The sequence below is a fragment of the Chiloscyllium plagiosum genome, unplaced genomic scaffold, assembly GCF_037043375.1.
Source record: "Chiloscyllium plagiosum isolate Xiang-an unplaced genomic scaffold, Cpla_swu_hap1 HiC_scaffold_14, whole genome shotgun sequence".
NCBI classification, from domain to species: Eukaryota; Metazoa; Chordata; class Chondrichthyes; order Orectolobiformes; family Hemiscylliidae; genus Chiloscyllium; species Chiloscyllium plagiosum.
This window is the reverse complement of record NW_028270152.1, coordinates 58,371,602-58,399,589: the sequence shown is the minus strand read 5'-3', so window position 1 is coordinate 58,399,589 and position 27,988 is coordinate 58,371,602. Positions and strand designations below refer to the sequence as shown.

The 27,988-nt window shown below is 41.9% G+C and overlaps 1 protein-coding gene and 1 pseudogene across 7 annotated transcripts in view; both read left to right on the top strand.

Annotated features, from left to right (window-relative positions):
• Positions 1 to 27,988, top strand: part of LOC122559093 (contactin-4-like) — a 2,514,776-nt gene that overhangs the window by 42,365 nt on the left and 2,444,423 nt on the right. The gene's annotated exons all lie outside the window — the stretch shown is intronic.
• LOC122559283 (5S ribosomal RNA) lies at positions 12,092 to 12,214 on the top strand (annotated as a pseudogene).

The following is a 27,988-nucleotide window of genomic DNA, read 5'->3' as shown; positions in this document are numbered from 1 at the left end:
TCTGTAATCATGCTCACGTCCCATTGAATAGAATAGAAAAGAAGCGAAATTTATTGTCACATGTACTTTTACACAAAAAATACAGTGAAAAGTTTGAAAGATTGTCCCCACTATGGCGCCTACATCAGAAGTCATACACAATTTAAAAAAAAACAAAATGAGGACAAAGTTCAGTTAATGGCTCCTGAGCTCAGGAAAGCTGATGAAGGAAGGATGGAATACCCTGAGGACACAGCCAGGATGAGGTTGCCATGGTAGGCTGCTGGAATAAAGGGCTGGACGATTTTGCCGAAGAAGAGTGGCAAACCGGACTGAGACTGCCACTCCTGGGTGAGACCGTCTGCCAGGCCACTGGAATGCCTGGACACTGAAGTCAGAGTAGACCACCACACAGAAATGTTACCTCCGTGCTGAGATAAGACCACCTCTTCGTAGGGTATGTGGAACAATCCATCTTCCGCAACTACACTGGCCCCACCCCCCATCTTTTTCTTCGCTACATTGATGACTGTATCGGCGCTACCTCGTGCTCCCACGAGGAGGTTGAACAGTTCATCCACTACACTAACACCTTCCACCCCGACCTCAAATTCACCTGGACAGTCTCGGACTCCTCCCTCCCCTTCCTAGACCTTTCTGTTTCTATCTCAGACGACCGAATCAACACGGACATCTACTACAAACCAACCGACTCCCACAGCTACCTGGACTACACCTCCTCCCATCCTGCCCCCTGTAAAAACGCCATCCCATTCTCCCAATTCCTTCGTCTCCGCCGCATCTGCTCCCAGGAGGACCAGTTCAAAATAAGTACAACACAGATGGCCTCCTTCTTCAAGGACCGCAATTTCCCCCCCGACGTGGTCGACGGTGCCCTCCACCGCATCTCCTCCACTTCCCGCTCCTCCGCCCTTGAGCCCCGCCCCTCCAACCGCCACCAGGACAGAACCCCACTGGTCCTCACCTACCACCCCACCAATCTCCATGTACAGCGCATCATCCGCCGTCACTTCCGCCACCTCCAAACAGACCCCAGCACCAAGGATATATTTCCCTCCCCTCCCCTATCAGCTTTCCGTAGAGACCACTCCCTCCGCGACTCCCTTGTCAGATCCACACCCCCCACCAACCCAACCACCACTCCCGGCACCTTCCCTTGCAACCGCAGGAGGTGCAACACTTGCGCCCACACCTCCCCCCTCACTTCTCTCCAAGGCCCCAAGGGAAACTTCCATATCCGCCACAGATTCACCTGCACCTCCACCCACATCATCTACTGCATCCGCTGCAGCCGGTGTGGCCTCCTCTATATTGGGGAGACAGGCCGCCTACTTGCGGAGCGATTCAGAGAGCACCTCTGGGCCACCCGGACGAACCAACCCAACCAACCTGTGGCACAGCATTTCAACTCCCCCTCCCACTCCACCGAGGATATGCAGGTCATTGGACTCATCCACCGCCAAACCACAACAACCCGACGGTCGGAGGAGGAGCGTCTTATCTTCCGACTGGGAACCCTCCAACCGCAGGGGATGAACTTGGACTTCACCAGTTTCTTCATCCCCCCTCCCCCCACCTTGTCTCAGCTGGATCCTTCCAGCCCGGCACCGCCTTCCTGACCTGCAGTCTTCTTCTTGACCTCTCCGCCTCCATCCTACTCCGACCTATCACCCTCACCTTGACCTCTTTCCACCTATCACATTTCCAACTCCCCTCCTCCAAGTCCCTCCTCCCTACCTTTTATCTTCTCCTGCTGAACACTCTCTGCTCATTCCTGAAGAAGGGCCTGTGCCCGAAACGTCGAATCTCCTGTTCCCTGGATGCTGCCTGACCTGCTGTGCTGTTCCAGCAATAAAGTTTCAACTAGGATATGACAGCTACACACTGCCACACTGGGGCCAAGACTGCCTTCTTCCCTCCTTCAGGTGCCCGGGCCTAGCTGTGGTCCTGGAACCTCAGCCCAACCTGTGAATCAGCCCAAGACCTGCTTTTCATTTGCTGGCAGACTCCAGGGTTGGTGGAGCCGTGTCTGGCTCATCTTGGCATTGCTGCCGCAGGAGGCCTCCTCCGTTACCTGCCACTCTCGACGTTGAAAAGAAAAGAAAAAAAAAATTCAAAAAACAAAAAGAGTAAAGGTAAAACGAGAGAAAGAAAGTCAATGGGAGTGGATGAGCCCTGGGCTCAGGCAGCCTACTCTGCCACCATCTTGAAAAATTTGACACCCCCATTTTCAAGTATCCATTTAACAAAGTCCAAGTTAAATACATGGGCTATGAAACTGGTGGATGCAATCTGCATTGAGGTCTTTGTGTGGTTAATCATTTGGGACCGCGAGTCTGTCAGTTATGTTTTGCACCTTGGAAGTACTCATTCCATTTCAGAGTAAAATTCATGTTCTCATTAAATTCCAGATTTAGGATTGATTTTTCAACATCCCTTTTATGTAACCTTGTGCCTCTTATTTAAAGATATGATTTGATGTGCTTTATTATTGTCACATGCACTGAGATGCAGTGAAAAGTTACAGCTACAGAGAAGGTACAGAGAAAGAACAACTTTAACGTATATAAGGTCTGTTCTTGAATCTGATAACAACAGGGAAGACGCTGTTCTTAAATCTGTTGGTAAGTGTTTTCTATCTTTTCTATCTTTTGTCTGATGGAAGAGGGTGGAAGATAGTATAACTTAGGAGGGAAGGATCTTTAATTAGGTTGGTTGCATTCCCAAGGCAGTAGGCAGTGTAGACGAAATCAATGGAAGGAAGTGTAGTTTTCATGATGGACTGGGCTACGCTGACAACTCTATAACTTCTTGTGGCCTTGGATATAGCAATTGCCACACCAAGCTGTGATGCACCTGGATAGAATGCTGTCTATGGTGCATTGATAAAAATTATTAAATGTCATTGTGGACGTGCCAAACTTCCTTATCCTTCTGAGGAAGCAGAGGCATTGGTGCGCATTCTTGAATGTTGTGTCAACATGAATGGAACGGGATAGAATTTTGGTGATATTTACTCCTAGGAACTTGAAGCTCTCGACCACCTCCACCTCAGCATCATTGAAACATGCAGGGACATGTCCTGTACTCCGCTTCTTTAAGTCGATGACCAGCTCATTCGTTTTGCTGGCATGGAGGAAGAGAAGGTGCTGATTACTGGGACATACCCAGGAAGTTAGAAGTAAACAAAGGCTGTACAATTTTATTTGCAATAAGGACTCTTCCATGAACAAAGTCACTCTTGTACCCTCTTTACAAAATTTAACACTTGCTCCAAACAGGTGAATGAGAAGGACATGCAATCTTTCAGAATGACCAGATTAACCACAGTTGTGGGAACATTTGATTGTACCCATGTGGCATAATGGAACTCCAAACATAAGTCATCAATAAAGTTTATACAAAATGCAGATGCTCCATTTTCTAAGTTGGCACGTTATTCAATACCTTGCTGTTGGACTCATAATACAATAACTCCAGCAATTTATTTTGTCTGTCATAGAAATATGATTTCAACGAACTTGAACAACTTCTGAAGCTGATAATAAAATGGAGTGAGAATGATTAGTATTTAACTCAAAATGCATGTTAACTCTTGCCAGCTACCTGGATTGTCAGAAACAAAAATACCATTTCCTATTGATGTGGCTTAAACAAAGTCATAAAGGCATTGACGAAATTTAGTAACAGATCTTTGACACTCTGGTCTTTGGATAGCATGCAGAATATTTTTGGAGATTTACCAGATTCTGAACAACAGAGGCAAGGGCAAGTCTTTTGGGGAAATATGACGAGAACAGAAGAATGAGTTTCTTGACATTCAGAAACAAAAACCTGATTTTGCACCCAGGATGTGAACAGCAACATACAATTATGGCTCGTGAGCAAAGAGATGAAAATCTTGCTGCCGAGGTGCAAGAGGCTCGTTGAGCAGTGGGAGGTTGATTTGCATGCATTAACATCTCATTATTATGTATTCTTGCTTCATGCAGATGCAGTTTGCTGTGGTGGGGATAAAGTGGCGACAATTCATGAAATGAAAGTTAGAGCAGACAGTTTGCTGTTTCCGCCTCTGGGCATTCGGTTCAGCCGAATGTCCCCAGGACTTCAGGGTGCTCTCCCCTCTCTGTCCATGGAGATTGGCATCAGATGTGCATCAGCCAAACCACATCATCATGGCACATGTTTGACTCATTCAGAATGCAGTTATTGACATCAATGTGACACTTTGGAGCATACTGACACCTTTGATGACTCTATTCTTTCCAAGCTGCTTTGTACACAGGACACCCATTTTATGCAGCTGAACATGGTGCACCTCAAGCTCTTCAGTTGCTTTCTCACCACTCAACTCACTTTGTGCCTCCTTAGATGCTCACAGTATGTTTGCCTTTTATGCTTTGCTATCTCACTCAGACCTTAGAGGCTCACTTCTCTTTTGCCTTTCCTTACAGTTGAGGCACAAAGCCAGGCAGAATGTTGTGTTTGCCAGCAATGATCAATCAAGGAGGGAGACATCTTGCTGTTGTGCATAGTGGTGCATCAATGTCACATCAAAGCATGTGCCATCAGATTACTTGACAAGCACATTGAATGCGCTTCAGTCAAGTGGCCATGCCTCAGAGGCATAAAGGGAATTGTCCTCAGTCAAATCAAGGGAGACCATTGTCAGTCATGAGTCCCATGGGGAGCATTCAATCTCAGTCCAAGGACTAGGACATGGTAAGTCAGCTGTTCAGAGTGGTTAGTGTCAGGTGTTCCATATCGTTGCAGTCTGGTGAGTGGGACACAGTAAATTCCGAGGTCAGGTGCAGTTATTCCATGGTTTAGCTTGACATGGAAATATATCACCACTTCTTCACTGCCACTGGGCCAAAATCCCTCCTGCATTGTGGTTTAACTACAGTACGTGGATGACAATGGTTCAAGAAGGCAGCTCGCAACCACATTCTCAAGGGCAACTAGAGAATTGCAATAAATCCTGGACAGCCAGTGACGCCCATGTCCCATGAGTAAACATAGATAATAGAGGGATATAGATAAGATGCAGAGCCGAGCTGAGAAGTGGCAAATGGAGTTTAATGTAGAAAATTGTGAGGTAGTTCACTTCAGAAGAAGTAACAGGAATGCAGATACTGGGCCAATGATTCTTGGCAGTGGAGATAATCAGAGAGTTATATTCCCTACAGTGTGGAAACAGGCCCTTTGGGCCCAACAAATCCACACTGACCCTCCAAAGAGTACCCTCCCAAACTCATTTCCCTACATTTACCCTGACTAATGCACCTAACACTACGGGCAATTTAGCATGGCCAATTTCACCTGACCTGCACATCTTTGGACTGTGGGAGGAAACCAGAGCATCCGAAGGAAACTCACACAGACACGGGGAGAATGTGCAAACTCCACACAGACAGTCACGTGAGGCAGGAATTGAACCTGAGTTCAGGGCACTGTGAGGCAGCAGTACTGACCACTGAGCCACAGTGCCACCCAATCTCGGTATCCAGGTGTGTAAATCCCTGAAAGTTGCCACCTAGATTGATAGGGTTGTTAAGAAGGCATATGGTGTGTTGGTTTTTATTGGTAGGGGGATTGAGTTTTGGAGCCACGAGGTCATGCTTCAGCTGTACAAGACACAGGTAAGGCTGCACCTGGAGTATTGCGTGCAGTTCTGGTCACCGCATTATAGGAAGGATGTGGAAGCTTTGGAAAGGGGTCAGATGACACTTACTAAGATGTTTCCTGGTATGGAAGGAAGGTCTTATGAGGAAAGGCTGAGGGAACTGAGGCTGTTTTCATTGGAGAGAAGAAGATTGAGAGGTGACTTAATCGAGACATTTAAGATAATCAGAGGTTAGATAAGGTGGACAGTAGGACACTTTTGCTTCAATGGTGAAGGCTAACACGATGGGACATAGCTTTAAATTGAGGGGTGAAATATTTAGGACAGATATTAGGGGTAGTTTCTTTACTCAGAGAGTAGTAGGGGCATGGAACAGCCTGCTTGCAACAGTAGTAGACTCGCCCATGTTAAGGGCATTTAAATGGGCATTGGACATACATATGGATAATAATGGAAGGTTGTCGGTTAGAGGACCTCAGCTTAATTTCTCACGTCGGCGCAACATCGAGGGCTGAAGTGCCTGGGCTGCGCTGTAATGTTCTATGCTCTATGTTAAATTTTTTGAAAAGCACCATTTCATCTAATTTTCCCCTGTCGAGGTCCGTAAATGGGTGGCTGGCTACGCAAACATCACAGGCTTACTCCAGGTGTAGGGTATGATAAACTGGAAGCACATTCTGTGGAGAGTGACATGTTACAATGTTGCTGGATTCATTTGGAGAAAAGAATTCCATTCCATCAATATACAAAAGCCTAACACAAAGTATAGCACAGCCTAAATGAAGATTTAAAACATATTTAGTAATGAAACAAAAGCACATTTAACACATTACATTGAAAAAGTATTATTAATGTAGGGACAGAGGGTCATCATCATCACCACCTTCAGGTGCAGTTGTGGTTGCAGAAGTGTATGGCTGTGGTTGATTGTCTTCTGACTGTTTCTTGAGGGTTGATTTCGATTGTTGATATGCAGGTACAAGGACAAATTAGAAAGGCAGATGGTATGTGTAAGAGTAATGCAGTCCTACAGGAATTATACAGGGCTTATACAGGAATTATACCAAATGCATTCTTGGCTCAGAGGGAGAGCAATGAACATTCATTGGTTTATTTTATGAGATGAAGCTGCTCAATGTTTGGTACTGTACCTCCAACATGCTCTGACGGCAGCTGACATTGGTGCATGCGCAGAATGAGGCGTGTAAAACGATCGCTGCTGGAAGCGTGCTATTGCCAACAGAGGTAAGCGTTCTCAAAAGTACAATTCCCTAATTCTTCAGCAATGCTACAGCTAAATTGCGCTGCCAAAACATGCTTTACACAAGAACTACCCGTATGGTGCTACAGATTGTTTGTGTAGTTTCATTATTGTAGCTGCAGTTACAATCGTCTTTCCAGATGCTGATGATGAAAGTAACAACATATTTGAGAATGTGAGCTTCTATTTCCAATGATCTGTCACCTATTTAACCCTTTGCCCTCGGTTGATCTTTTTCATTTCCCTCCCACTGTGTATACAATGAACAGCTTTTTCTGGTTGGCAGCAATTGATCTGGTGCACTGCTGTGCTTTCAAAATTGTCTTGGCAGCAGAAATCCCTCAAAGCCTGGACTTTGCTGAGTACTTCCGCTACTGGTGTATGCAAGATAGTGTGTTACTATAGAGTCATAATGAGGTGAGAAGTGGAAAATTGCATAAGATCACACACTAGAGCTCATGGAGAGAAACCTCTATGAGATTCACTGAAACTGAGTCTCAGCCAATTTTAGTTAAAAGTTTTGGTGAATCATCCATCTTCCATCTTCTTGGAGAGTAAATGTAAGATACACTAGTCTTAACTTGTATGAATGGCTACCTTCAAAGATTGCAGCAAGAAATGATCCTGAGATGCTTCCATTATGATTGTTTTGCAAAGCTGTTCCAATCTGTCTAGTAACAATAAACTGTCTTGATAGGTGGAGGCTATTTGAATTGTCCAACTCACAAAAAAAAATTCTTTGACAGACAGGGCAAGAGCACACACTTTTCTTCCATGGCAGATGTGAAGGAAACAAATATTAGTAATTATTTAGGATGAGGATGATGATCAACACACATTTAGGATGAAATTAGGTGAGATGTAAATGTATTTCCTCTCAAATATGACTCCTGGGTTGTGCCTCGAGGTGGCCAGTCATTTGTGAATTTTGCATTAGTCAAAACCAACACTTTCTGATCTTTTCAATTCCAGCTCATCTTATGCTGTGCTATGCAAAACACCAGAGATTCAAGACTTGAGCTTGAACTTCACGAGTCCTTGGCTCATAACACTTTGTGTCTTGGTCTTTGTCAGTGCCTTTATGCCCTGAAACTATACTTAAATGCAGTCGTACAGCACTTAAAGAATTTGTTTGTTAAAACAGTATGCAGGGTTTGTTGGGATATGCCAGTGAACGCTTGTTTTTTTACTTGGATTGGCCTCATTATTTCCTGAACAATTCACTTGTGAATTTGAGAATTTACTAATTTCCAGCTGTAAATATTACATTGTTAATGCATTGACAAGTTTGATGGAATGATGTGGCAATGTATTGGAAACAGAAAATGTCATTAATTAAAGTGTAAACTATTCAGACTAGGTGGATAGACTCGAATTGCAACATAACATATTTATCAATTCAAGCATTTTTGTTCAAGGATTAAGGCATTAATTCATTGACCAAACTTTTATTTCTGCATTCATTGTTTTACTGTATGCATAGGTGTCAAAGGGAAGAACGATTCATAGATTAAACAATGCATCGGCCCATCGAGTCTGCACCAACATAATGACTACTAAAAGTGTGCCAACCCCAAATTCCTGTACTTGTCCCATATCCTTGAATGTTGTGATATTTGAAGTATTCATCCCAATATTTTTTAAAGTTTGGTCGGTTTCCAGCCTCCACTACCTTCCCAGGCAGTGCATTCTAGATACCCACCATCCCTTACCATAAAACTATACCCTCTCATGATTGACCCCTCAACCAACAGGAACAGCTGCTCTCTATTCACCCTGTCCATATCCCTCGTAATCTTACACACCTCAATCATAACCCCTCCTCAGTCTCCTCTGCTCTAAAGAAAACAATTGTCTTACAATGTTTATAAAACGGATCAGCACCATTACTTAGCACTTATTTTCCTTTACTGAAAGAGATAACTAAGAACGGAAGGCTCAATAAACATGTGCTCTCTGGATTGTCTTGATTTTAATAAATATTTCTTTAAAATGTTTTAAGTGATGTGTATTTTGGTTTCAGTTGGGAAAAGATGTAAGGGGAAATATTAAATTGTAATTATTACTGAAGCAAATAAAAACTTCATCAACAGAAACACAGAACTCTCGAGAACTCAAAACAACACCCAGAATCCATTTCAAAATCTGAGTCATTTGAAATTCCAGATTATAAACATGGTTTGCTATGCTACTGAGCATGTGTGTAAGGAGCCTTTAATTTGTAACTTTTGATCATATGGAATTGGTATCTGAATCTGTCAGGTTCCAGAATATGCCCTCTCTTAGCATCTGTTGTATATGTTTCTGTTTTATAAAACTTTTATCTGAGTGTTGACCTAACTTTTATACATGTTCCTACGTGCAATTGGCTCACAATTTTATGTTCTAAATAGAGACAAGAAATGCTGAAAATACTCAACAAAACAAGAAATACGTTTGGAGATTAGAACAATCACCATTTCAAGTTGATTACCTAATGAATGTCTCCAGTATTTTTAGAGTTTGTTTAATTTCTAACCAAATCAGTTCTTTTGTTTTTTTTTTAATTCTTGAATGTCTAAAAGGATTTTTAAATGGGCGGACTTGTGACAAATTAAGTACAGTGAAGTGCAAGGTTCATTAAAGTAGGAGGAATAAGGCAGGCACTTAATGCTTTAAAGGTATGAAGCTAAATGAGGTAGAGGGGTGAAGAGATCTTGGAATACGAATGTACATTTTACCTGAAGCAGTCGTGCAAGCTGATAAAGCTGTGCAGAGTGTTGGTATGTTTGGGCATCTGTGAAGAGAAATCAGAGATAATATTTCAAATCCAGTGACCCTTCAGAACACATAATTTGTATTTCTTTTTAGCACAAAGCTATATCAAACTTAAATGAGTCAAAGTTTAGAATCCAATTGTGTGGTATTCTTAAATGAAAAGAAGAGGAATTTCATAACTTAGAGAAAAACAATAAACATCAACACACACACACACGTCACGCTCAAAAGGGGAGAGTGAATTCGACAAGAGTGATAGTCAAGAATAGGCAATTTTATAAATTGAGTCCTTGTTGGCTTTTGACCTGAGATCACGGTTATTTATTTGGTGTCATGTATTTTTGATAGTCTCAAAATTTGTAGGCATCATTGAGTTTTTGGTGAATGGATGGTTCTGCAATCTGCTTTTCTGCTGGGCACTGTTCAAGAGGCTAGAAGAAACAGGAAGAGGGAAAACAAGCCTTTCAGTTCTAATCTTCCAAATCCATCATGTTTCTCTTTGCTCTGTCACAGAAGCTGTTGACATTAATATAGATCTTTTGTTTATTCCCATGTGTTATTCCCATAATTGTTTCTCCAAAACTGGATAATGTACTGGTGACTTTCATCCTATTGGTGTAACTTGTAGAAAAGTATAAATCAAACAAGAGACCTAGACCTGAATGACTCATTTCAGTCAATTTTAGTTTCAGTTCAGAATGGGTCTGATTTACTTTTGCTTCATAACCTTGGCTTAACCAAGTCAGATGATGACTCATTCCATCTCAAGTCAGTATTTTTTTATCAAAATCATTTTAATCCATAAATGAACACAGGTATTGAAATCAGATATAAGAACTCACAAGGGGAGACAATGGTCCACTGGCATTGTCTCTGGATTGTTTATCTGGTTCTGGGAAGCCAGGTTCAGTTGAATTCAATTCATTGGAAATCTGGAGTTAAGAGTTTAATGATGATGACAAGTCCATTGTTAACTGTTGGGGGAAAACTGGTTCACCAATTTCCTTTAGGAAGGGATACTGCTATCCTTACCTGGTCTCGCCTACACATGTCTCAAGACCCACGGTGAAAGGACTGCAAATTAAGTACTTTGTCTCATTTTTATTCTTATGCTGGACTTCTTTCTATTATTTTTTTCAATTTTGTTCTAAATACTTAAGTATCTGTACCTAGATATCTTGTATCTGAGATAAATGTGTTACATGTCAAGAGTGGGGTGCTGGAAAAGCACAGCAGGTCAGACAGCATCCGAGGAGCATAAGCCCTTCAGCAGGAATAAAGCTTGTGGGCCGCAGGGACTGAGAGATAAATGGGACAGAGGTGGGGTTAGGGGGGAAGTAGCTGAGAATGTAATCAATAGATGAAGGTGAGCGAGAAAGTGACAGGTTGGAGAGGAGGGTGGAGCGGATAGATGGGAAAGGTGATGGACAGGTCAGGAGGGTGGTGCCGAGTTGGAGGCTTGGGACTGAGATAATGTTGGGGGGGAGGGAAAATGAGGAAACTGTTGAAATCCACGTTGATTCCATTTGTTTTCAGGGTCCCAAGGAGGAATATGAGGCATTCTTCCTCCAGGCATTGGATGGTAAGGGTTTGGCGATGGAGGAGGCCTGGGATCTGCATGTCCTTGACAGGGTGGGAGGGGTAGTTGAAGTGTTCAGCCACGGGGCGGTGGGGTTGGTGGGTGCATGTGTTGCAGAGATGTTCTCTGAAATGATCCACAAGGAGGCATCCTGTCTGCCTGATATGGAAGAGACCACATTGGATGCAAAGGATACAGTAGATAATATTGGTGGAGGTACAGATAAATTTCTGTCGGATGTGGAAGGATCCTTTGGGGAAGTGTAAATGCATAAGTGGTGGCATTGCAAACTTTTCACTGCAGTCGTTTGACTGCACTGAGCAATAAAGCTAATCCAAGAGGTAATTAATTCAAGATTCAATGTGATTGACTCTGAACTGCCCTCTGAGTAATTAGGGATGGACCTGTCGAGAATGTTCTTATTCCATGAATGGAGAAGACAAAAGTTCAATGGGACTAAAATCAGATTTTTTCCACTGTTATATCACTACATGATCTTATACTAATTGTCAGACAACAATTGGATCAACTAATGTTGTTGAAATGACACAAAATGCTCTTTAAGGTTATACAATAGTAATCTGGTGGAGCATTCAAAGCTGCAATATAATCTTTAAATAGCACCCTTTTGACACCCTTTATTAAAATTTAACCCCAACAAAGGCACCAACGGTGTGATCCTTGAATGATGAATTAGAACATGACATTTGAACAACAGAACCCCAATCTGACTTGCCACGGGTGCAAAAAGAATAATTTGGCTGAGTGGGAAGGAACATCTTAAAATCTGACGTAGAAAACATCAAACTTCTTGGATACAATTTTTCTACCCCTTGAGTGGTGTGGGCAATGACATGAAATGTTAGAAATGTACGGCCATACTAGTCTGAAAAAAAACGCCCGATCTCGTCTGATCTGGGAAGTTAAGCAGACTCAGGCCTGGTTCGTACTTGGATGGGAGACCGCCTGGGAATACCAGGTGCAGTAGGCTTGTGGGCGGCATGGTGGCACAGTGGTTAGCACTGTTGCCTCACAGCGCCAGAGACCCAGGTTCAATTCCTGCCTCAGGCGACTGACTGTGTGGACCCGTGTCTGCGTGGGTTTCCTCCGGGTGCTCCAGTTTCCTCCCTCAGTCCAAAGATGTGCAGGTCAGGTGAACTGGCCATGCTAAATTGCCCATAGTGTTAGGTAAGGGGTAAATGTAGGGGTATGGGTGGGTTTCGCTTCGGCGGGTCGGTGTGGACTTGTTGGGCCGAAGGGCCTGTTTCCACAATGTAATGTAATCTAATCTAAAAAAAAATGGTAAGATTGAAAATATCTTTTCATTAGTAAAAGTACACGTTCTGCCTTTCCCCGAAGGTTTCAATGGCAAATTCCAAATCTCACTCATGAGTAGTGACTACTTTATTTCTCTACATTTCCATCTCATTATTAGCTAACCTAACCCCATTTCGAAGCAGCTTAAAATTTTCCTTTCCTCTCCCCAGAGGCAACAATTCTGGTCTTGAAAGTCAGTGTAGTTACCTGAAGCATTTGAAAGCCAGTGTAGTTACCTGGTGGTTTTGAAAGTCAGTGTAGTTACCTGGTGGATGGAGCTCAAAGCTTGTTTCTCTGCATTTCCATTTTAATGTCACTTCACCAGCATGTCTATGGATACTCTACGGACTGCATCTTCATCCATTCTTTGTCCACTAAATATGGCATTGGCAACTGACCAACCTCACCGCTTTATTATGGCTGATCTAAGTTCAACTCAGAATCTAATTCAACCCTTCGGGATTCCACTTTAGAGCACAGGGGCACCTTTGACTTGCATGCTCCTGTCAGGGTGACACACCTGTCTTGTGCACCTGCACACAAAGCATCTCACAGCTCTTAGCTTCATTTCTTCGGACTTACTCACTTTTTGCTTACCTGGAGGCTATCAGCTTTGGTGGATTGCTCAGCATTTTAGGCAGAGAGCAGACAACATTAATAGTTTTAGAGGATGAGGTGAGGGAGAGCTGTTGACTGACGATGGCACATGCAATAGTGAAGTCAGTAGCCTGTGAAGGTTGGTGTGGTTTGTGTGCAGTGGAACATTTAGAGTGAGCATGAGGGAGCAGAGAATGATGGTGACACTTATCTTTGAGAGCACAGTAGATCATTGACGGTTATCCAATACTGCATTTCTTCTGGCCCTGTAGACAGCACTAACCCAAGCTGCTGTGACCAAGCTGGCCTTAGCCTTCTCTGGTGTTCACTTAGTAAAAGATGACACTCCTCTTAACCACTCCAATCAGCAGGACCATGAAATGATTGGGTGCCTCCCTTCAAAAAGCTTCCATTTCAGTTTCCAAATAAGACAGTGGACTAGCTTACAGCACCTGAAGTAGCATGCAGCTTAGCCTTAATTTTAAAATCTAACTCATTTGTCCGAAGTGGACATTGCGGGCGAGGCTCTTATTTAGTTCCCATCACTAATTGCCCAAGTGGCAGTTTAGGGTCAAACACATTGCTGTTAATCTGGAGTCAACATTAGGCCATACAGGTCCGGTTGGCAGATTTCCCTCCAAAAAGGGACATCAGTGAAACAGTTTCTTTACAATAATCAACAGCAGTAATGTAGTCACCGTTAGGTGAGTTTATTCCTCATGATCATTGCTGAATTCAAATTTCAACATCCACCACGATGGAGTTCATAGCCATGCCGAAGAGATAGTGTCTAGGGTTCTGAATTAGTAGTCCAGTAACATTATGACTCTGGCATCATAACCAAGAATGGCACTAGTGGCTTGTCTGATAAAATTTTGCTGCACTGGCAGTAATCTTGCCTCTCCTGTCGTATACCCACCATGAAGCTTACTGAAAATAACATTGAACCTAAAAATGGTAAAATCCAACCCGAGATTTGAAAGATTCTGTGGCTACAAGAATGTACCCATTTGGAACAGAGTTGGTTACCTTTCTATAAATCTATGTTCTTTTTCTGACTTATCACTTCCCATTATGAAGAACTGAATTTAAAAAGAAACCATCAGTTAAAAGTTTTTAAAGAGAATTATGTGAGGTATTATGTTCTGGCTTCATGTTTCACAGTCTCAGTGCGAGCCATTTCATCATTTTATACTTGGAGACCTTTTCGCATTTGACAGTAATTATATCGGGGCTCTCATTCTACAATATTAAATGACTGCTTATGAACTGAATATTTAAAACCTGCAGATTCTGGTGACACGCTGACGTGTACATCATTTATAATTTGACAATTCATACAATAGCATTTCAAAATCTGTTTATAAGAAAAGCTTTTTGGAGATATTCATCATTGCTGCATCATTTCTACTGGCAATGCTAATAATTGCAATGGTGGCCTAAAATTCCCATTTCTCATTACCCGGAATAAGTAAGTTTTAGCTATGTGACAGGACGAAAACGTGCCCTAATCTCCAAAATAGACGAACAAGTTTGAAGCCGTTATTTGAGATGGCACCTTGCGTGTATCAGTGATTATATTAATATGTGCAAATATTATATCCCTGAGGTAATAAATTTCAGAAAAAATATGCTGAAAATCAAAGATAAAATGCTGAGTGCATTATAATACTGGACAGAGAAATGATGATGTGGAGGAGAGTTTAGGACAGGGGCTGTTTATGCCTGGAGTTCTTATTCTTTTTTTCCGGAGATGGACTATCTTGTTTTCACTTTCTTTGCCTTAAAAAAGTCTGATTGAAACCATTACACTACGTGCAAGTAATTACATCAGAGTTATGAAGAAATATATACTCTATGTTTTCAGAGGTAGTAAAATGGCAGTAGTTAATTGTTTTCTGAATTTGATGTAATCTGTATATTTTCTGTCAAATTTGCTCTTTCTATGTGAGGTTAAGGATTGACACAGAGACAGAAATTTGATTGACCTGCGCAATACACTATATACTAGATATGGAGATTAAATCATTTGAGTTCTGTGCATAATTTTATAAAGTGACAACAATATGGGGAAAGGAACAATAGTAATTTGGATGTCATCTCCAATCAATTGCAAGTCTTCTCAGTATATTCAATGATTATCTGAATATAAAACAAAAAGATTAGAGCAAAAGATCAAGTACTCTGTTATGTGTTTTAGTTGTAATTATTTGTTGGTTTTGGAGTGTTCAATAATTGTGCATATGGAAACTTAATTTGCCTTCCAGATGAAAGAAAGGATACTCACATTGGAATTACAACATACAGATTCGTAATTCTTTAAATGGGTATGAAGAAAAAAAAGGAGCAGAACACTCTCAGAAACAAATTATTTTTGATACGTGTCATTTCTTGTTCAAAATATAGACATAGTACGTATCCTCACACGAAAGAGGTATATAGAGATGTACAGCATGGAAACAGACCATTTGGTCCAAACCGTCTATGCCGACCAGATATCCCAAACCAATCTCGGCCCACCTGCCAGCACCCGGCCCATATCCCTCCAAATCCTTCCTATTCATATACCCATCCAAATGCCTCTTAAATGTTGCAATTATACCAGCCTCCACCACTTCTTCTGGCAGCTCATTCCATACACGTACCACAGTCTGTGTGAAAACGTTGCCCTGTAGGTCTCTTTTATATCTTTCCCCTCTCAGCCTAAATCTATGCGCTCTAGTTCTGGACTCCCTGACCCCAGGGAAAAGACTTTGTCTATTTATCCTACCCATGCACCTCATAATTTTGTAAACCTCTATAAGGTCACCCCGCAGCCTCCGATGCTCCAGGGAAAACAGCCCCAGCCTGTTCAGCCTCTCCCTCTAGCTCAAATCCTCCAACCCTGGCAACATCCTTGTAAATCTTTTCTGAACCATTTCAAGTTTCACAACAACTTTCCGATAGGAAGGAGACCAGAATTGTATGCAATATTCCAACAGTGGCCTAACCAGTGTCCTATACAGCTGCAACATGACCTCCTAACTCCTGTACTCAATACTCTGACCAATAAAGGAAAGCATACCAAACACCTTCTTCACTATCCTATCTATCTGCGACTTCACTTTCAAGGAGCTATGAACCTGCACTCCAAGGTGTCTTTGTTCAGCAACACTCCCTAGGACCTTACCATTAAGTGCATAAGCCCTGCTAAGATTTGTTTTCCCAAAATGCAGCACCTCGCATTTATCTGAATAAAACTCCATCTGCCACTTCTCAGCCCATTGGCCCATCTGGTCAAGATCCCGTTGTAATCTGAGGTAACCCTCTTCGTTGTCCACTGCACCTCCAATTTTGGTGTCATCTGCAAACTTACCAACTGTACCTCTTATGCTCGCATCCAAATCGTTTATATAAATGATGAAAAGTAGAGGACCCAGCATCGATCCTTGTGGCACTCCACTGGTCACAGGCCTCCAGTCAGAAAAAACAGCCCTCCACCACCACCCTCTGTCTTCTCCCTTTGAGCCAGTTCTGTATCCAAATGGCTAGTTCTCCCTGTATTCCGTGAGATCTAACCTTGCTAATCAGTCTCCCATGGGGAACCTTGTCAAACATCTTACTGAATTCCATATAGATCACATCTACCACTCTGCCCTCATCAATCCTCTTTGTTAATTTCTCAAAAAACTCAATCAAGTTTGTGAGACATGATCCCCCACCAACAAAGCCACGTTGACTATCCCTAATCAGTCCTTGCCTTTCGAAGTACATGTATATCCTGTCCCTCAGGATTCCTTCCAACAACCTGCTCACCACTGAGGTCAGGCTCACTGGTCTATAGTTCCCTGCCTTGACCCTACCACCCTTCTCAAACAGTGGCACCATGTTAGCCAACCTCCAGTCTTCCGGCACCTCACCTGTAACTATCGATGATACAAGTATCTCAGCAAGAGGCCCAGTAATTACCTCTCTGGCTTTGCACAGAGTTCTATGGTACACCTGATCATGTCCTGGGGATTTATCCACTTTTATGCGTTTCAAGATGTCCAGCACTTCCTCCTCTGTAATATGGACATTTTGCAAGATGTCACCATCTGTTTCCCGACAGTCTATATCTTCCATATTCTTTTCCACAGTAAATACTGATGCAAATTACTCATTTAGTATCTCCCCCATTTTCTGCAGCTCCACACAAAGGCCGCCTTGCTGGTCTTTGAGGGGCTCTATTCTGTCCCTCGTTACCCTTTTGTCCATAATGTATTTGTAAAATCTCTTTGGATTCTCCTTAATCCTATTTGCCAAATCTATCTCATGTCCCCTTTTTGCCCTCCTGATTTCCCTCTTAAGTATACTCCTACTTCCTTTGTACTCTTCTAAGGATTCACTCGATCTACCCTATCTATACCTTACATATGCTTCCTTCTTTTTCTTAACCAAACCCTCAATTTCTTTAGCCATCCAGCATTCCCGGTGCCTACCAGCCTTTCCTTTCATCCTAACAGGAATATACTTCCTCTGGATTCTCGTTTACTCATTTCTGAAGGCTTCCCATTTTCCAGCTGTCCCTTTACCTGTGGACATCTGCCCCCAATCAGCTTTTGAAAGTTCGTGCCTAATACCGTCAAAATTGGCCTTTCTCCAATTTAGAACATCAACTTTTAGACCTGGTCTATCCTTTTCCATCATTATTTTAAATCTAATAGAATTATGGTCGCTGGCCCCAAAGTGCTCCCCCACTGACACCTCAGTCACCTGCCCTGCCTTATTTCCTAAGAGTAGGTCAGGTTTTGCACCTTCTCTAGTAGGTACATCCACATACTGAATCAGAAAATTCTCTTGTATGCACTTAACAAATTCCTCTCCATCTAAACCCTTAACACGATGGCAGTTCCAGTCAATGTTTGGAAAGTTAAAATCCCCTACCATAACCACCCTATTATTCTTACAGATAGCTGAGATCTCCTTACAAGTTTGTTTCTCAATTTTCCTCTGACTACAATCCCAGTAAGGTTATCGTCCCTTTCTTATTTCTCATTTCCATCCAAATAACTTCCCTGGATGTATTTCCGGGAATATCCTCCCTCAGCACAGCTGTAATGCTTGCCCTTATCAAAAATGCCACTTCCCCTTCTCTCTTGCCTCCCTTTCTATCCCTCCAGTAGCATTTGTATCCTGGAACATTAAGCTGCTAGTCCTGCCCATTCCTGAGCCATGTTTCCATAATTGCTGTGATATCCCATTTCCATGTTCCTAACCATGCCCTGACTTCTTCTGCCTTCCCTGTTAGGCCCCTTGCATTGAAATAAATGCAGTTAAATTTTTTAGTCCTGCCTTGTCCAGGCCTGCCCTGACTGTTTGATTCTCTTCTGTTCTCAACTGTACCAGTCTCAGATTGATCTCTTTCCTCACTATCTCCCTGGGTCCCACCCCCCACCTTAGTAGTTTAAATCCTCCCAAGCAGTTCTAGCAAATTTCCCTGCCAGTGTATTAGTTCCCTTCCAATTTAGGTGCAATCCATCCTTCTTGTACAGGTCACTTCTACCCAAAAAGAGATTCCAATGATCCAAAATGTGAATCCTTCTCTCAAACACCAGCTCCTCGGCCATGCATTCATCTGCTCTATCCTCCTGTTCCTGCCCTCACTAGCTCGTAGCACCAGGAGTAATCCAGATATGATTACTCTCAAGGACCTCCTTTTTAAATTTCTGCCTAACTCTCTGTAATCTCCCTTCAGAATCTCAACCTTTTCCGTTCCTATGTCGTTGGTTCCAATGTGGACAATGACCTCTTGCTGGCCCCTCTCCCCCGTGAGTACATTCTGCACCCTCTCTGAGACATCCCTGATCCTGGCACCAGGGAAGCAACACACCATTCTGCCTTTTCACTGCTGGCCACAAAAACGTCTGTCTGTACCTCGGACAAGAGAATCCCCTAACACAATTGATCTCTTGGAACCCGACATACCCCTCATTGCATTAGAGCCAGTCTCAAGACCAGAAACTTGGCTGTTTGTGCTACGTTCCCATGAGAATCCATCACCCCCTACATTTTCCGAAACAACATACCTGTTTGAAATGGGTATATCCACAGAACACTCCTGCACTAGCTGCCTACCTCGCTTACCTTTCCTGGAGTTAACCCATCTATGTGACTGTATCTGAGACTTTCCCCCCTTCCTACATCTACCATCCATCACATACTGTTGCTGTTGCAAATTCTTCATCGCTTTTATCTGTTTCTCCAACCGATCCATTTGATCTGATAAGATTCACAACCAACAGCATTTATGGCAGATATAATCCGCAGTAACCCATAAACTCTCCTTAAACTCTCACATCTGACAAGAAATACATATCACTCTATTAAAGGCCATTTTTGCTCCTTCACAATCTACAGACCCAGAAAGTAACACTGTCTTGTTCCTCTACAAACACTGCCCCAGGTTAAATTAATAGTTATGGCTTATATTTTAAGTTTAATCAAGAGACATATCTCCAAAAACATATAATCAAGAAAGAACCCACTCTACTCACTACTACAGATTCTCTGTAGGCCACACTTAAAACAACGATTAACTTATCTAATTCTGTGATGTGAACTTCACCCAACAGTTCCTCCAAGATCAGTTGTGAATTTCACTGTTTGTTAATTTTCCCAGATGCACTCCGATGTCCAATGATACATGAATTCAAACAGCAAAGGCAGTAACTGTGCAGGTTCTCTCTCTCTCTCTCTCCTGCATTGACATCATCATGTGTTTCCTTTGTCTGTTCTTCTCTCTTTTAAAGCTGCTGTTGTTTTGAATTCTTTTTTCCCAAAGTTCCAAAACATATAAAACAGTAATTGCTGCTCCTGGAATTTGAGGAAATTACCTCCAGCACCTAACGTACCTCAAAAAAGTAGCAGCTGTTCCAGCCAGAAATTTTTCCCATCTTCCATCTTGGATTACTGTGTGAATGTCATATTGCATTCCACATGAGAATTAAGCAATGGGACCGAAATTCTTGGGATTTGCAATTTTCCTATTATATTCTGGAAGGAAGCCAGCAAAGGTGGTGAAGGGCCAGTTACTCTGGACCTGCATTGTTTTGTGATTTGCATTTGTTTGTCAGTATTCTTTCTTCCATTTTTGAGAGAAATGATGATGTGGAGGAGAGTTTAGGACAGGAGCAGTTTATGCCTGGAATTCTTGCTATTTTTATTTCATTCAGAGATGGACTGTCCTGGAGGTTTGTATGCTGAGTAAGTAATGCGTGTTGGTGTTGTAAAGAGAGGATATGAACCCTAAAGGAAACTTTGGCCTCCTCTGAAATAACTCTTCAGAGGCTGGCTTCACATACCCTTTATCTATAAATGCCTTTGACAGTGGCACTGCATCTCACTGAGTCAGACATTGAGGAACCCATTGAGGAACCCAATATCCCTAACATTATCCTTTTACGTCAGCCAGGGCTCTCTGATTGGACCGGTCTAGCTGGCTGCCCTCATGACAATCATTATATCCTCAGGTTGTAATGATTGCAGAAACTATATTCTCCAATGGCCACCTTTCTGGGAGGATGCATGCTCAGATTGAAACCCTAATGTGGTTTTGGCCCTTTAACTCCCGTTTGTATTGTGTACTCTTGAGGGAAGACTGAAATGTTAATTTGTTATACCAACTTAAACTAGATTTTAAAATGAAAGGACAAAGGAGCATGCTGAGAAGAATATTTTATAGAGACTGGTAACCATCGTATGTCGAGAAATCTTGATTATCTGAATGACACAGGCCGGGAGTATTTTGCCAGATAATTGAATGGATAGATAATCGAATGTCACAGTTTGGCAAAGCATCGGGACCTTGCAATGTTGCCAGATAATCCGAAATTCGGATAATTGAATGTCGGATAATCGAGGTTCCTCTGTAACTTAGTTAAGGTACTGTTAAAGTAAGCTCAGACAATGTTGATAGACTGTGGGGCATCACCGTTCAGGCTATTCCTGTTCCTGCCAGGTATTGCTGTTTGTATTTTCCTTTCCAAAAGAATGTATATCTGACTCTGATGTTGTTTATTGCTCTTTCATTGCAATTGCAAATCACACAATAAGCATTGCCACAGAAGATGTCTGCTTTATTTAGTAGTGTTTGTATGCTGTAATTGTTAATTGAGATTTTTAAAATTTCCTTTGAGTGTGAGTTGTCAGTGCTAAGATGAAAGAGTAGGTGCTTATTATTGAGGCTTCCTTTGATTGTTAGAGATTTGATGGTCTCAATGAAAGAGTAACCTTGACTTTGATTTCATTTGTGTAAGTGTGAATACTAATTCAGTGTTTATATTGATCCTAACATGGTGTTAATACATTTTTGCATGAATAAGCTGTTCTGTGTGAGGTGTAAGCTGATTAAAATTTGGATGTGCAGGAAGCTAATTAATCTATAGGTTTCATTTATGGGGGAGGTGATGGTCTAGTGGTATTATTGCTGGACTGATCATCCAGAGATCCAGGTAATGTTCTGGGCAGCTGTGTTTGAATCCTGCCATGGCAGATGGTAGAATTTAAATTTTATAAATTCCTGCAATTAAGAGTCTAATGAAGACTACTGAATCCATTGATGATTGTCAGGAAAAATGCATCTGGTTCACTAATGTTCTTTAGGGAAGGAAACTGCCATCCTAACCTGGTCTGTTTCACATGTGACTCCAGACCGACAGCAATGTGGTAGTAATTGGTGATGCTTCCCTTGCAGTGCCGGGTACCGGGGTTCTGTTCCGCCCTCAGGAAGCTATGCGTGGTTTGTGAGTTCTCCCTATGATTGCGTGGATTTCCACTGGGTGCTCCAGTTTCCGTCCACAGGGCGGGTAGGATAGGTCATGCTAAATTGTTCACAGTGTCCAGAGATGTGCAGTGAATTGGCCATGGGAAGCACAGGATTATGGGCTGGGGAGGGGGGCGGAATCCATGTGGGTTGCTGTTCAGGGGCATCGTTGTGGACTTGATGGGCTGAATGGCTTGCTTCCACACTGTAGGGTTCCTATGCACAGGGATGATTTTAATGGCTGAATTTTGACCACAGGTTTCCCATTTAACTCTCGACAGGTTCTGTTTTATCCTTCAAATTAAAGCAAAATCCTGAAGATGCTAGAAATCTGAAACAATTGCTGGGGAAGTGCAGTGGGTCTGACAGTGTCTGTGGGGCATGGGACAGAGATAATGTTTTGAGGCTGGTAAGACGAGTGATACTGAACTTGAAGTGTTGTCTCTGTTTCTCTCTCCACAGGGGCTGCTGGACTTGCTGAGTTACTCCAGCATTTCATGTGTTTGTTTCAGCATTAACCTTGCCTGCCAGGACTGGAGAAGGGGAAAGCTAGACTGTTAACACTGCTGTGAATGTGTCCAACGTTTTTACCACCAGGTTCAATCCTCATTCCAGGAGGGAATGTTCAGGATAGGTATGTCCCTAAGACACCCCAACGAGTTTGATTATAAATCTTCTCAACACATATCGATGGGAGGTAGTAAGAGGGAGAAAGAGACTCCTGGTTCATCAATGTTGGAGCCTCCCAATCACCATCCTTAGCTCTTGACCACAACTTGCTGTGAAAATGTACATTGCACATGCTCGTATGTGTATTCAGACTCCTGGGAATGAGGTGGCCAGTCAGCTGGACAGTTGATATGGGTTAGTTTGTGCCAACAAGATAGGACTCAATTCCCCCATTCCCTGATCCCTATGGTTTTAACCAGGGGTGGTGACACATTGACTTGGACTTTCCTTCAGGTGGCCAACTGTACAAGAGGGATGTTGGTTAAGAGTTTAAGTTGAGGACAAGACAAAAGGACATGGACCTTTTGTATCCACCCAAAGGTAGAGGAGCATCCCTCTGAGCTTTGGACTGTATTCAGGGTTCAGGTTTCTGAAGTGGGGCTTGAGCGCAGATCCTTCTGACTCCAAGATGAGGATTCTGCCAATGGAGTGAAGGTTGATGGGAAATTTGAGATCTCTGTACCTTGTATGACTCTGCACTCAGAATGGTGTCAGTGGGGATTGGGTTGAAATTCACCTGGTGTGGGGAGACACAATGGATGTTTGTAGATCAAACATTTTACACCTTACAGAAATTCTGTTGTCCTTAGATATGGTTCGGTTGACAATCGGAGGCTAATCCACTGCTACCTATTTCCCCCTCAATACTAAAACTGAGTCTTATTCCAGGGGCAGCCCATGTTACTTTTCCAAATGCATTGAGCCCATACAAAGGTCCACTGCTTTTTGTCATTTATGTAAATGATTTCAATGTAAACATAGGAGGTATGGTTAGTAAGTTTATAGATGACACCAAAATTGGAGGTGTAGTGGACAGCAGAAGGTTACCTCAGGGTACAATGAGATCTTGATCGGATGGGCCAATGGACTGAGGAGTGGCAGATGGAGTTTAATTTAGAGAAATGTGAGGTGCTGCATTTTGAAAAGGCAAATCAGGATAAGACTCTTGCACTTAACGGTAAGATCCTGTGGAGTGTTGCTGAATACAGAGTCCTTGGAGTGCAGATTCGTAGGTCCTTGAAAGTAGAGTTGCAGGTGGATAGGATAATGAAGAAGGCTTGTCTTTATTAGTCATTACGTTGAGTACAGGAGTTGGGAGGTCATGTTGTGGCTGTGCAGGACATTGGTTAGTGTGTGCAATTCTGCTCTCCCTACGAAAGGAAGAATGTTGTGAAACTTGAAAGGGTTCAGAAAAGATTTACAAGGATGTTGCCAGGATTGGAGTGTTGGAGCGAGAGGGATAGGTTGAATAGGGTGGGGCTATTTTCTCTGGAGTGTCAGAGACCGATGGCTGATCTTACACAGGGTTATAAAATCATGAGGGGCATGGATGGGGTGATTAGCCAAAGTCTTTTGCCAGAGGTGGGGGAATCCAAAACTAGAGGGAATAGGTTTAAGGTGAAAGGGGAAACATTTAAAAGGGATCTAAAGGGCAACTTTTTCTCACAGGAGGTGGTGCGTGTATGGAATGAGCTGCTGCAGGAAGTGGTGGAGACTGGTACAATTACAACATTTAAAGGCATCTGGTTATATGAAGTGTTTAGAGGGATATGGGTGAAATACTGGCAAATGGGATTAGATTCATATAGAATATCTGGTTGGCATGGACAAGTTGAAACGAAGGGTCTGTTTCTATGCTGTACATCTTTATAACTCTATAACTCTGAACTGTCCTCTGGGCAACTAGAAATGGGCAATAAATGCAGGTCTAGCCAGTGATGCTATCATCCCATGAATGAATAAAATAAAAAAAATTCTCTTCAGCCTCCTCTTGGGGCAAATGAAAATATAGAACAGAATTGCAAAGATATTCAGGAAAATTTCTGCAAAATTCCTCAGTGGCTCCCTTGCCATAGAAATGTAGCAAATTCAAGGAATCTGGACTTACTGAGTTCACAACATTTAATATTAAAATTGGTGTCAATGAAAGATAGATTACTTCTTCAATCATTAAATATCAGCTTGGAATAGTGATTTCTAACAGAAATAATTTACAACCTATGCATAAAACCGTCTCCATTTAAAATGTAGGAATGACTGTCAGGGGTATCTAATCAGTTATTTCAGTATCAGTAACAAACTTTGTACATTTATCAGCAACCTCTCTGGAACTAAGACAAATGTGTATTCCTCAAACTTAGATAGCCAGGCTGTGGGGGATAAAATGTTGGGGCTAGTCTTAAAATGCTTATACACTTTTCATTAGAAGGTCACTTTACATATCCTACATCTCCAAACAATAGCCTTCTTCCCATCTCTTCATATAGTGTAAACATCTGTATTTATGTATAAGCATGCTACATCCAGAATTGAAACCTACCATCTGAATACAGTTAACACCCAAGTAATGCAAATTAACATTTTTTTTTCTGTCTCCTTCAGTTAGACTTCAAGTAAACAAAAACAATTTTGGAAAAAACCCAAAAACTTCTAAAGTCTGTGAAAAGCACCATATGGAGATGATCCTTCTGCAATTCCTCCTGAACAATTTCTTTACCCATGCACTTCTTTTAACTTGCAGTTGGATAGGTCAGTGATGAATACATTCATTACAGGATTAAAAAAAAATACTTGTGCCGGTGTAATCTGTTAATATTCATCATTAGCTACTACCACTTGATCTGTGCTATTTTCTTCATGTGTAATTTCAGGGATTTTCGAATAAATCTGTTTGCAGATGTCATTACACACCCCTGCAGCCAGTGCGAATCGAGCCTGGATCTCCTGACTCTGAAAATCAAAAGAACTGCAGATGCTGGGAATCAGAAACAAAAGAAAACTGAAATTGCCGCAAAAACTCAGGAATCTGGCAGCATCTGTGGAGAGAAAGCAGGATTAATATTTCAGGTCCAGTGACCCTTGTGCTGAAGAAGAGTCGCTGGACCTGAAACATTAACATTAGCATTAATTTTTCCAGTAATTTCTGTTTTTGCCTCTTTACTCAGAGGTAGTGAACACTACCAATGTACCACAAGAGCCCCAAAGTGTCATTTTAAAGGCTCTGCCTCTTCACTTTCGGCTATTTGCCACATAATGATACATTTAAAGCACCTATTAGCTTTTGGCTGGACATTTTTGGAATCATGTACCCATCACTATTCACTATTCTAATTTCTTCTGAGAGAGCTGTGCTTTCATAGTCATTCTGATGTCTTTAATCTTTCTTTCCCTTGACACATATAATTGGTGTCTGGAGTATTTTGAAATCTGGTGACTTCTATTTGTGTCTCACTTGGCCCATGAAGGCTGAAGGGAATGTCCGTTTCCCCAGGATTTTCTTGAAGGCAGCAGACACTGAATCCAATACATTCTCCAAGAACTGAAAACTAGTTGGAGCCAGTTATCTGTCCGTGAAACATCTCAGCATATTCTAGTAATTTGAACACAAGTACCAATCCAATGTACCGGATCCCCACTTGAACTGTGCCAAGCTTTTCATCATAGTACAGATTCTTCCATGGAATGACTTTCTTTCTGTTTTCTGAAATTTGTGAAATGCTGACTAGTCCACTGTTCTTGTAGGTTTTATCTAGAAATTCGATTATCTTCTTCACTCTCCATGTGAGAGGCCTCCATCCCAAAATATTTCTATATCACTTTATGTAGTAAGCATCACCACAGAGGCAGCATGTTGTTTTCTTTATGGAAGAAGTGTTAGTCCATTCCCATAAATCAACATCATTCTTTCACTAAGTGTAAGGTAAAAAAATCAGAGGATAATCATAACTTAACAACTTGAACTAATATTTTACTATTTTTACAATGATCACTAGTAATTGTCAAGTAAGTTTGAGAAAAAAATTGCATTCTCCAACTTCACCTTTAGATGCCTGCATTCTGTTATCATGTAAGAACCTGGAAAGCTGGAATTGAAGGATAAAATACACCAGACTCTAGTCTTTAAATATGTACAAGTTTTAATTCCAGAAAGATGTATTAAATACCAAGCACCTCAAAACAGCATCCCCTCATTCAGTTTCTATTCAGTCAACTTATTTGGACTCGTTATAACACAACTTTGTGGCAGCTGGGACTTGATTTCAGACTTTTGGGCCCAAGGATAGTGGCACAATTACTGCATCACAAGACCTTCAACCAGCTTCAAATAGTCATTTTTATCAACTTGTGCAGACCCAGCCTGGGGACAGTGGGGCTTGAACTCAGATCTCCTAGTCCAGAGGAAGAGACCCTATTACTTCTCCCCAACATTCCCTAAGTTATTTCTACTCATTCTACGTGAACATGTGAGCATTATTGGCTCACTGGTTAGCTCTGTGCCCCACAGCGCAGGGACCCAGGCTCAATTCCACCCTCAAGCAGCTGTCTGTGTGGAGTTTGTACATTCTCCTGGAGTGGGTTTCCTGTCATAGTTCAAGGATGTGCACATTAGGTAGATTGGCCATGCTAAGTTACCCGTAGTGTTCAAGGATATGCAGGCTTGGTAGGTTAGCCACGGGAAATGCAGAGTTATAGGGATGGGGTGGGTGTGAGAGGAATGCTCTTTTGAGAGTCGGTGTGAATTTGATGGTCTGAATGGCCTGTTTCCACACTGTAGGGATTCTATGTTATGGAATATTTCTGGCGCAGGTGGTACTTGAACCCAGACCAATACATATCACTAAACCATAAGATCCTTAGACAGCTTCAATTGACATGTCCAGGTACATTCTAGTTAAATCCTTTCAACATAAGTTAAAACATAATTAATATATAGTTAACCATTATCAGGTTCTAAGCTGCAAAGTATATTTTTGCTTTTAAATGAACTTCTTCTTTATCACGTAGCCACGTCTTTTGTTTTAGAAAGAGTCTAATTTTTCCATGATGCTGTTTGCATGTCTCACCAGGAACTTTTTAAGGCAACAGAATTCCCTTCTTGGAGAACTGAGAGCCATCATTCCTTTTGTAGTTTTATAATTAGTTTTGTTTTTAGATGAGGTGTTAATTTCAACCAAGTATTTATTCCAGTTACAGTATTACTCGAAATGATTTGATTTCCTTCATGCTTATATGACTGGCTATGCATTACGATCATGCTAAAAGCTAAGAAAACACATTTCTTGATGTAATTTCTTCTGAAAAATAAGGAAGTAATGAATTTCTTTGCAGATGCATAGTAACGCAAAGTCAATGAAAGATAAGTACCCAAGTATTGATCCCTGAGGGGTGCAGTAAAAAATAGAGCTTTGTATTGCAAAATGCAAATGTGCTTAAGAACTCTTGAACCTGTTGTATTTAGCTTGATGAATGAATGACCAAAATAGTTATGTCAGAGGATATATTATCAAGGTCATTCTCGAGTTACTCACACCTATAAGTGGATGAACTGGCCAATATGAT